This window comes from Mustela lutreola, chromosome 8 (genome assembly GCF_030435805.1).
Source record: "Mustela lutreola isolate mMusLut2 chromosome 8, mMusLut2.pri, whole genome shotgun sequence".
Classification (NCBI taxonomy): Eukaryota; Metazoa; Chordata; class Mammalia; order Carnivora; family Mustelidae; genus Mustela; species Mustela lutreola.
In genome coordinates this window covers 3,582,964-3,593,865 of record NC_081297.1, presented here as the reverse complement: position 1 = coordinate 3,593,865, position 10,902 = coordinate 3,582,964, and the positions used below count along the sequence as shown (strand labels likewise).

General features: G+C 43.0%; 1 long non-coding RNA gene across 1 annotated transcript; it reads right to left on the bottom strand.

Annotated features, from left to right (window-relative positions):
* Positions 1 to 266: 266 nt before the first annotated feature.
* On the bottom strand, positions 267 to 10,653 carry LOC131838036 (uncharacterized). The gene is made up of 4 exons (XR_009356416.1): positions 10,526 to 10,653; positions 10,049 to 10,249; positions 9,102 to 9,759; positions 267 to 2,084 (listed from the first exon to the last, which is right to left on the bottom strand). It is a non-coding gene; the product is annotated as an uncharacterized LOC131838036 (long non-coding RNA).
* Between the last annotated feature and the right edge of the window lie 249 nt (positions 10,654 to 10,902).

Sequence of the window (10,902 nt, the reverse complement as noted above, 5' to 3'; positions counted from 1 at the left end):
GCTCACATCACTGATCATTGGGAAATGTACATATTATATCACCCCATCATTGGGAGATGTACATCAAAGTCACAGTGACGTATCACCCCACACCTGTTAGAATGGCTAGTATTAAAAAAAAGATACGTGTTGCCATTGATGTAAAGAAATCAGAATCCTTGCACGCTGTTGGCGGGAGTGTAACACAGTCCTGCTGCTATGGAAAGCAGAATGGAGATTTTAATTAAAAATTAAAAAATAAAACTACTGTGTGATGCAGTAATTGCACTCCAGGGTATACATGCAAAAGAATGGAAATCAGGACCTTGGAGAGATCTCTGCACTCCCATGTTCCCTGCAGTGTTATTCCTAATGGTAGAGATATGGAAACTATCTGAGTGTCCAGGACTGATGGATGGATGGAGAAACCATGGGGATGTAAACACACATGCACACACACACACACAGTGTGTGATATTATTCAACTTTAAAAAAGGAGAGCCTGCCACATGTAACAATATAGATAAACCTGGTGCGTGTTATGTTGAATGAAATACGCTGGTCACAGAAAAATACTGCATGATCCCACTTATGTGAGGTATCTAGAATAGTCATAATGGAAGCAGAGAGTAGAATGGCAGTTTCCGGGGCAGGGGTGGGGGAAAAGGGGAGATGTTCAATGGGCATAAAGTTTCACTTAAGCAAGATGAGTAAGTTCTAGAGACCCACAGTACAACATTGTACTATATTTATCAATATTATATTGTTGGATATAACAATATATACATGTAATTGTTATGGAATATAGTATTGCTAACCAAGTCTTGTACATGTAAAAATTTGTTAATTTGTTAAGAGCATGATTTCATGTTATGTGTTCTTAACAACAATAAAAAATGTGTGCATTGGAAGAGAGCCACTCACCAAAGACTTAGTACATCATTTCCCATGCATTTTTCACAGCAGTCATAACACTTCTAACTTAAGTGACTCTAAACATTCTTCACTTTCAATAGAAATAAATTTGCTTGCTCTTGATGCCCACACAAAATAGTTGAGGCTGGTGGTAGAGAGACACGGTGATACACATACATTCTCTGTATCGATGAGGCACTTTTCTTGAATTTCCCCGGATCAAGCTTAGGTTTTGTTGTTGTTGCTAAACTACCGTGAATTTGGTTGAAATAATAGGAAAATAAAATTTTTATACATCATCGTAGTTGTCAGTGGCTCCCTGAAGACCCTTGCTGGGTTACATGGGTAGATGGTAGATGGGTGTGTGGATGGGTGGGTGGGTGGACGGATGGATGAATGGATGAGTGGATGGATGGATGGACAGATGGATGGATGGATGGATGGATGGGTGGATGGGTGGGTGAGTGAGTAGATGGTAAGTGGGTAGATGAATAGATTAGTGGATGGATGGATGGATGGGTGGTGTGTAGATGACAAGTCTGACCTAGAGCTCTGCCTTTAGTGATTCTTATACAGCTATTTAATACTTCTTGAACATAGTTTCATGATATTTTTCCTTACTTTTAGAAGTTTTCCCTGTATAAATATCCTGAGAAATAATCAAGTGGAGGAAATGTGAAAGTGCTTTGAAAAGTTAAAAGTGGCATGCCAAGGCAGTCAGTTTTTTACTGCTAAATTCTGGAAATTCAAAATGAGAGACTGAGTCACCTCATACTTCCTGGTGAGCAGGAGAGTTATTTTCCACACTGAGAATTCTCAAACTCGGTCGTGCAAATGACTCCTTCTGCCGCTGTGAAGTTTGGGAGCTGTTTTATCTATTTTTCATACACTCCACTCTGGCAGGCAGTTGTTAAGCTGGTAATGGAAAGGCAAGCAGTTTATTGCAGGTGGCGGTTAGCAAGCAGTCAGATAGCTTGAAGCTTATCCTCGCGACGGAACATGAGTAGTGACCCTGTGGACGTCCTAAAGGATTTCGGAGGAGCCATTTCAGGGATCAATGGCAGTTCCATTACTGTTTTCATGGTTAATCAATGGCGCACACACTGTGACACGCCGCAGTTCCCAGACACCTGGCTGCGTCCCACAGCCGCAGAAGGGTGAGCTCCCGAGGAAAAGCCAGATCTGAAAACCTCCAGGAAAAGGAGCAATATTGCTTAGTAAATTTCTCCTGCCACAGCAAAGGAAATCTACAGCTCAGCATGTTTTACTTCAGTACCCAGGGAAGATTAAAACAGAATTGATGATAGAGTTGGCAACAAATTGCACTGTTCTCTAGTTGGCTGAATAATGCACATGTCATATTTGAAAATAAAAAAGCCTTGTTTTAAAGAATAAAAATCAATGAATCCCAAAATGAGGTACATTTTAAACATCACCGAAAGTATTTTTTAAACATTCGTTGTCTTTTTTTCCTCCTCTCCTTTTGTCTCGGAATGTAAATTTCCAGTGTCTGTTTCAGGAAAGGACTTGAACAACATGCAGATCCTGTCTGCCGTTCCCACTTTCTCCAATTCACTTACCATATCATTTGCTGTGAAGATTAATATCCCATTGTCTGCCTGGGAGGTGGAGAACGCCACGTTACCCTAATATAATGAGGCTTTCTACAGAATTTGCTATTTTTAAAATCTTAACTGCAGCTTTTAGAAACTAGTGGGAAGTAATAGTACACAGCAATATTTTCTGGTTTTCCAGCCCTCCAGTGGAATAACGAGAACGCTAACATGGCATTTCTTTCTGTCTTCTTCGCTTCTCTTGGGCAGACACTTACCTGGCTCATAAGGGAAATCTCGGCAAGAAGTCAGGACAGACTTATTCCCAAGACTCTTACCAACTATGAGTGTAAATGTGTGTTGGTGATGTCATAATTATATTTGGGAGGTTACTCACTTTCCATCTCAATGGGTGATGTGTGCATGTGTGTGTGTGTGTGTGTGTGTGTGTGTGTGTGTGTGTATCATGAGAAATTTAAAAATTGTCACTTTAAAACCTCAATACATGCCGAATGCTGGGCTCCATATTTGTGTACCTTATTATGTAAATTCCCAAGTGCTTCCTAGGAGGTGGATATGACCCTGAAGCCCATGTTACAGGCTGGGTGATTGGGGCACAAACAGATGACATTTACTTGTGCAGCTAGGGTCACGAGTCTGTGGCGGACCCTCTGGAGGTCCACTAGTATCCTTGGGCGATAAATGAACTCCTGACCCTGCCTTTCAAAATATAGTTTCTTGGTCCTCAAGCAACTGAAACTTATTTAAACTCATGACATCATTCACAGACAAATAAAATGAGACATAAGCTAAGAGACTTTAAAATAAGGGCTGGTGAATGGTTTAGCTAGAGGGCCAGGTGGTAAGTATCTCAGGGTTGGTGGGTCATCTGACAGTTTCTGTCCCCAGCACTCGGGCCTCCTCCTGTGGTATGAAAGCAGCCACAAACCTACACAGACAGGTGTGGACATGCCCCAGCCAACGTCATCCAAATGGTTAGGCCAGCGGGCTTGGCATCGGCCTTAGTGTTACCAAGCCCTCATTTAAACCATGTGTTGGTCTTATCAGAGATGAGGGTGATGGTACAGATTTTCAACACTTTTCCTAGGAAGAATGATCTGATTTCGGGGATATTTTGAAATTGAATCATTATGGAGAAACTGTCCTAGAATATATTGGAGAGTAGGAAGGTGGGGTGGGTTTTGAATGTCAGAAATTAGGACACAATCACACATAAGGTAAGCAAATTCCCAAGTGGCTGAAAGAGAGGAGATCACTGAATTCTAAAGCTCTTAGTTTCTAGGAGTTCAGCCCCTCTTAGGAAATGGGTCCTGGAGATCTGAGCAGATGGCTGAACCTACTACATGCCAGTCCGTTCCTCACACTGACTCTCCGTGGGACTTCCTTCTGCTGGGCACGCATGGCAGCATTGACTCAGGGGCAGGTAACAGCTGTGTCTAAGATCACTGCGATGGAGTACCTACAAAGGCTTACATCAGACAATTTCACTGGAAGAATGCACAGTTGGGGAATCAAAACCCTAGTTTGGAATTAGGGGCATAGTGTTCACTTGGTAACACAAAACACATGGATTTCACACTTATCAGAATGGCCAAAATCCAAACAGTGACAATCAAATGCTGGCAAAGATGGGGAGTGACTCGCTGCTGGTGGGCGTGCAGAAGGGGGCAGGCACTTTGGAAGACAGGTTAGCAGATTCTTGCAAAACTAAATATACTCCCACCATAAGATGTAACAGTTGTGTTCCTCGGTATTGACCCAAAGGAGTTGAAAACTTATGTCCACCAAAAACCTGCACACAAATATAGCAGATTCATTTAGAATTGCCCAAACTTGGAAGCAACCAAGATGTCAGTGGACACAGTCAGACAACATTTGTAACCAGTGAGGTGACAAGATCAGGATCTCATTACCATGACGATATCAAGGGATCAGCATTGTTGCTACGAACAATAGTAGTTCTCTTTCAAAGGGAGACTTGGAGGGAGCATCCAAGTTCACCTTACTCCCTGAGGCAGAGACTCATGGAAAATATTAACAGTGCTGATGAGTGTGGGAGGAAGAGGAGCATCATGAGTTTCACCACAATTAAGATGCCAACTGAGTCAAAAATGAACTATTGGGACTTCATCAAGATCAAAAGGTTTTCCACAGCAAAGGAAACAGTTAACAAAACCAAAAGACAACTGACATAATGGGAGAAGATATTTGCAAACGACATATCAGATAAAGGACTAGTGTCCAAAATCTATAAAGAACTTATCAAACTCAACACCCAAAATAACAAATAATCCAATCAAGAAATGGGCAGAGGACATGAACAGACATATCTGCAAAGAAGACATCCAGATGGCCAACAGACATATGAAAAATGCTTCACATCACTCAGCATCAGGGAAATACAAATCAAAACCACAATGGGACACTACCTCACACCAGTCAGAATGGCTAAAATTAGCAAGTCAGGAAATGAGAGATGCTGGCGAGGATGTAGAGAAAGGGGAACCCTCCTCCACTGTTGGTGGGAATGCAAGCTGGTGCAGCCACTCTGGAAAACAACATGGAGGTTCCTCAAAAAGTTGAAAATAGAACTGCCCTATGACCCAGAAATCACACTACTGAGTATTTACCATAAAGATACAAATGTGGTGTTCCGAAGGGGCATGTGCACCTGAATGTTTATAGCAGCAATGTCTACAATAGCCAAACTATGGAAAGAACCTAGATGTCCATCAATAGATGAATGGACAAAGAAGATATGGTATATACATATGTATATAACATATCAAACGAAATGAAATCTTGCCTTTTGCAATGATGTGGATGGAACTAGAGGGTATCATGCTTAGCGAAATAAGTCAATCGGAGAAAGATAACTATCATATGATCTCCCTGATATGAGGAAGTGGAGAGGCAACGTGGGGGGTTTGGGAGGTAGGAAAAGAATAAATGAAACAAGATGAGATTGGGAGGGAGACAAACCATAAGAGACTCTTAATCTCAGGAAACAAACTGAGGGTGGCTGGGGAGAGGGAAGGAGGAAGAGGGTGGTTGGGGTTACGGACATTGGGGAGGGTGTGCTATGGGCTATGTGCTATGGTGAGTGCTGTGAAGTGTGTAAACCTGGATATTCACAGATCTGTAGCCCTGGGGCTAATAATACATTGTATGTTTATAATAAAATTAAAAAAAATTCTATAAAAAAGATGCCAACTGAGCATGTGTGAGAGCCCTTCACCTATGAAGAAGGCAGGTCCAGACCAAATGCAGCATTGCCCGCCTGTTTCATACCATGTGTATTAATGTAGTGGTCTTATGCTAAGGACATGTGATGCAACTTGGAGACACTACTTGCATTTATGAGGTATTACCTCCCGCAAGGCTGTTCATGGTGAGTATACTGAGTATTTTGAAATCTTCAAGGATCTCACCCTCCATTTGGAAATGAAGTTAAAAACCGAGGTTCTGAATCTTTGAACCACTGATCAAAATCTGAATGTGCCAAAGTCATTACAGGTAGGAGAGAATGGGGAAGTGGAGTAATTTCTTATGGTTCCCAGAAAATCCCTTTCAAAGTACAATAGGTTGCTACTCAGAAAATCCTTGCTTTGATTTAACTGTATCTAGATCTCTCCTCCTCTGAGCATTTTATTTATCATTTCACCAGAGCATCTGGATGGTTTTCACATATTTGTTTGGATCTTCCCACAGGGGCATTCTCAAGGGACTTTCTGGTATAAATTCAACTGTAAAGTTCATTCCAAAATATGCACATATACATAATCATGTACATATAATATCAGGTATGTTAATTGTTTTAAACATCAAGTACATAAACCATAGGGAAGAAAAATGTAAATTTTTCTGTCATTTTACCATCACTATTGATAAGTTTTTGCGCACATGTTCCCATGCTGTCTATGTGGCCAGGTAATGTTATAGGATGAATTAACTGGAAATTCTGTGACCTCACAGTGGTTTAGCACCGACCCTCACAATGCATCAGTGACTCTCCAGTGGAGCTGTTGTGGGTATGACAGCCCTGTGACTCTGTGGCTTCCTGTCCCCCATTTGGTGCACTTTCCCCACTACAGGAGGTAGATGCAAGGGAAGGGACAGTTGTGGGAACTCAGAGTCTTGAAGGGTCTGTGGGAGAACAGGGTCCAATGAGACCCCCAGTGAGTCTTATTCTTCAGGGTGATGGCAGAAATACTCCTTGTAAGGGCCTACTTAATCAGAGAAAGCCATTTTGCTACAGTAAACTTAGATTGACCCTGCCCCTCCCAGAGGAACTTACTTGCAAAGCCTAGATACAAGGGCAGGTCAGGCCAAGTGGAGACATCCAATCAGTGGGGCACACATATATCTACTAGGGCAAATTGAAATTCAATTGGCCACCCGTGTGTTATCTAGCAGTTTTTTTTTTTTTCTTCTGTGAGTGGCAAACTTAGCATGACTGTGCAGTGTTCTCTGCGTATTGCAATCTCATTGGCCACCTGTGTATAGCCCGGCTAACCTACCTCTATAAAAGTTAGTCTGTGAGGCTGGGAGAGGTCGCCTCTTTGCAAAAGACAGCCCTGACCGGTCAGTATGATTCTCGATGCTTGGCGCGAAATAAAGCTTTGCTTGACCTTCACTTTAAATCAGTCTTGCTCCTTTGATTACGGACCCTAACACTCCTCAAACTTAACACACACAAAACAGACTATCATATAAAAAAATGGGCAGAAGATATGAACAGACGCTTCTCCAATGAAGACATACAAATGGCTATCAGACACATGAAAAAATGTTCATCATCACTAGCCATCAGGGAGATTCAAAACCACATTGAGATATCACCTTACACCAGTTAGAATGGCCAAAATTAACAAGACAGGAAACAACATGTGTTGGAGAGGATGTGGAGAAAGGGGAACCCTCTTCCACTGTTGGTGGGAATGCAAGTTGGTGCAGCCTCTTTGGAGAACAGTGTGGAGATTCCTCAAGAAATTAAAAATAGAGCTTCCCTATGACCCTGCAATGGCACTCCTGGGTATTTACCCCAAGGATACAGATGGAGTGAAAAGAAGAGCCATCTGTACCCCCAATGTTCATAGCAGCAATGGCCACGGTCACCAAACTGTGGAAAGAACCAAGATGCCCGTCAATGGATGAATGGATAAAGAAGATGTGGTCCATTACACTATGGAGTATTATGCTTCTCAGAAAGGAAGAATACCCAACTTTTGTAGCAACATGGACGGGACTGGAAGAGATGATGCTGAGTGAAATCAGAGTCAAGCAGAGAGAGTCAACTATCATATGGTTTCACTTATTTGTGGAGCATAACAAATAGCATGGAGGACAAGGGGAGATGAAGAGGAGAAGGGAGTTGGGGAAATTGGAAGGGGAGGTGAATCATGAGAGACTATGGACTCTGAAAAACAACCTGAGGGGTTTGGAAGGGAGGGGGTGGGGGCATGGGTGAGCCAGATGGAGGGTATTATAGAGGGCAGGTATTGCATGGAGCACTGGGTGTGGTGCAAAAACAAAGAATATTGTTACGCTGAAAAGAAATAAAAAAAGAGTTTCTTGTTCATCTAAACTGTTTAAGTAACACTTAAAGCTTATTTATTTGCCCAGTTAGGCTCTCAGGTGTGGGTAGAAATGTCACTAGTCAGTCTTTCGTTCTTTCTTTTTTTCTTGAGAGAGAGAGAGAGAGAGAGTGTCCATGAGCAAGGGGATGGGCAGAGGGAGGGAGAAGCAGACTCCCCACAGAGCAGGAAGCCCGACTCAGGGCTTGATCCCAGGACCCTGAGGTGAAGGCAGATGCCTAACTGACTTGAGTCCCCCAGGTGCCCCTAGTTAGTGTTTCCTGATCTGTGTTTATAGGAGACAAAATTGTATTGAGCTTCAGAATGTTTAAATATATAGCATGGATGGGAATCTTCCCCAGTATTTTTATATATCTAAAACTACACCTAATTTAGAAAATAAAATATTATCAGTGTAATGGTATGATGTCATTACAAAAACGTGAGGAGAAAGTCATTCCTCATCAGTCACTATTAACCTTTATGATCTAGAGTTAGCTGTGTAATTGCTCTGTACTTTCCATGTGGCACCTGTAAGATGGAAATGAAAATAATTCATCCCTCAGAGCTTTGTTACAAAGATTAAATAAAAAACTGTTCCATAAATGTTAGGTCTTTAAAAAAAATCTATTTGACTTATTTCAGTAGGATTATATAATCAAGCACTTAGGTACTTGCCAAAATATTTGATGCAATAATAATGTAGACAAAGATTTCATTTCTCTGAATTATAAATTAAAGCTCTATGGCCAAAGACCAGTATGAAACCAAATTCCAAGAGTGTACCCCCTTCCAAATCTGGAAGGTTATGCTCCTGGAATATGTGTGGTAGGAGAATTCTCTTTTGAGGAATTTCACACATTAGTCAACAGATAGGGTTGAATAACAGAAGCTATTAGTAAACTCATGATGTTTTTTAGAAATAGATTTTTTTTTACCTCCATCCACCAAAAAACCCACAACAAACAAACAAACAAACAAAAACCCACCAAATAGAAAACATGGTAAACATAGTGACTGAGCCGTAATGGGCACATTTCAATTAACTTCATTTTACCTTCTCCGGTCTCCAAGGCTCCTGGCGTCGGACTATATACTCACACCACATGCCTGATGCTGAGCTGTGTGCACAGCTCAGCAACTTTGTATTTGCCGGTCAGCGCTAAGGTTTTCTGCCTCCATGCCGAAAGGCGGTTCTCTATGTGTCTCCTGTGTTTCTGAACATCTTCCAAGCAAAGTCCTTAACTTCCCTTTGGTCCAGACTATCTTGTCAAGGATGGTTGTAGAGACAACAGCCTTAAACGACAGAGGTAGTGTCCCCCTCTGCAGCAGAGGGAAGCTCGTGTACTGTCCAGCCCAGTAATGTCTCCATCTGGGCCCGGGAGCGGCCATGTTTGTTGCTCATTTTAGAAGACTGGCGGGGCCCCAGGCTGAAGATCGTGCTACTGTCACACAGCACACCGTGTGACCCTGTGCACAGAGGAACAGTCCTCTCCACGTGTGTCTGTGGGAGCTGGAGCTTAGGTGCGTTGCATTAACCCTCTGTCACTTGCCACTGGTCTGAATGATCAATCAGCTTTTACCTCTGACTCATCTTCTCCAGCATCCATGAAACTGGAGCAGGCTAATCTGTCACCTTGTCATCAGAGTAAATGCAGACCCTTCTCACTTCCTGTCACACCACAGCTGAAGACGGGGACCATCCGTTCCATTTTCTGGTGGGAAAAGAAGCCGAACATTAAATAGAGCTTTGTGCATGCTCAGCTCAACTCTTCTGCATGTTATGACTTTATGATGACTCCTTCCTTGCTTCTCCCGTGTTAGTAAACACTTGCCTTCACATCCTCAACTCTGTCCTTTGCAAAAACTCAGGATGGGGGTTCCACAGGGTTTCCAGCCCTGGGAACCTGTGTCTTACTGGTGACATGTTTGTAAGTGGCCAGCCCTCCCACCAACAACCAATGAGGAATGCTAGGAAATAGGAACAGGTACTGAGATGCCTACCTGGAGGGGGTCTCGGTCTTGGGCTGCCCTGACATACCACAGAAGTGTCTTTTCTCACAGTCCTGGAGGCTGGAAGTCCAGGGCAGCAGCATGGCCATGTTCTTAAGGATGGTCTTCTGGACTGTAGATGGCTGCTTTCTGTCCTCACCTGGCAGAGAGTGAGAGACACATCTCTCTCCTTCTTCTTACAAGATCATCGTCCTAGTAGAATAGGACCCCACTCTTACAATCTCATTTAACCCGAGTTATTTCCTAAAGACCCCGTTTCCTGATACAGCCACACTGGGGGTTTGGGGCTTCAGCATTTGAATACTGAGGTCACGATTCAGCCCGTAACAGAAAGCATCAGAGCAATTGAACACAAGGATGGATCAGGGTCCCACAAAGGGAGGAACGTGTAGCCAGGCTGACCTTTGAGGCCCTATTTTTGCCCCGAGGTTCCCCTACTTTGAGAGGAGGAGCGGTAGAGAATCTCACCAGCAGAGGCCAAGGACAGAGCAGGAGTGACTGAGAGGCTGCGCAGAACCCGGGGGGCCCTTTGGGGACAGGAACTGAAAACTGCAGCTTAGGAAACGAGAAGGTTCTGGCCAACACCCTGGGCTTTTTGTCAGCCTGCCACCTAACAGGAAATAGACCAGTCTTCCTACAATTAAAGGTCATGTTTGAAGGAGTGCAACCCCGGCCTGGTTTAAAGTGATCGGTGTCTACCGTGGCTGCTTACCAGAAGCAAAACAACATCCTACCCGGAGGAAGAAAACATAATTCAGGGTGTCAGATTAGGTGGACATTTTTTTTTTTTTTTGTGCACAGCGTCTGGAATTTAATTTTAACAACACTTGCCGTACCAGAGACAA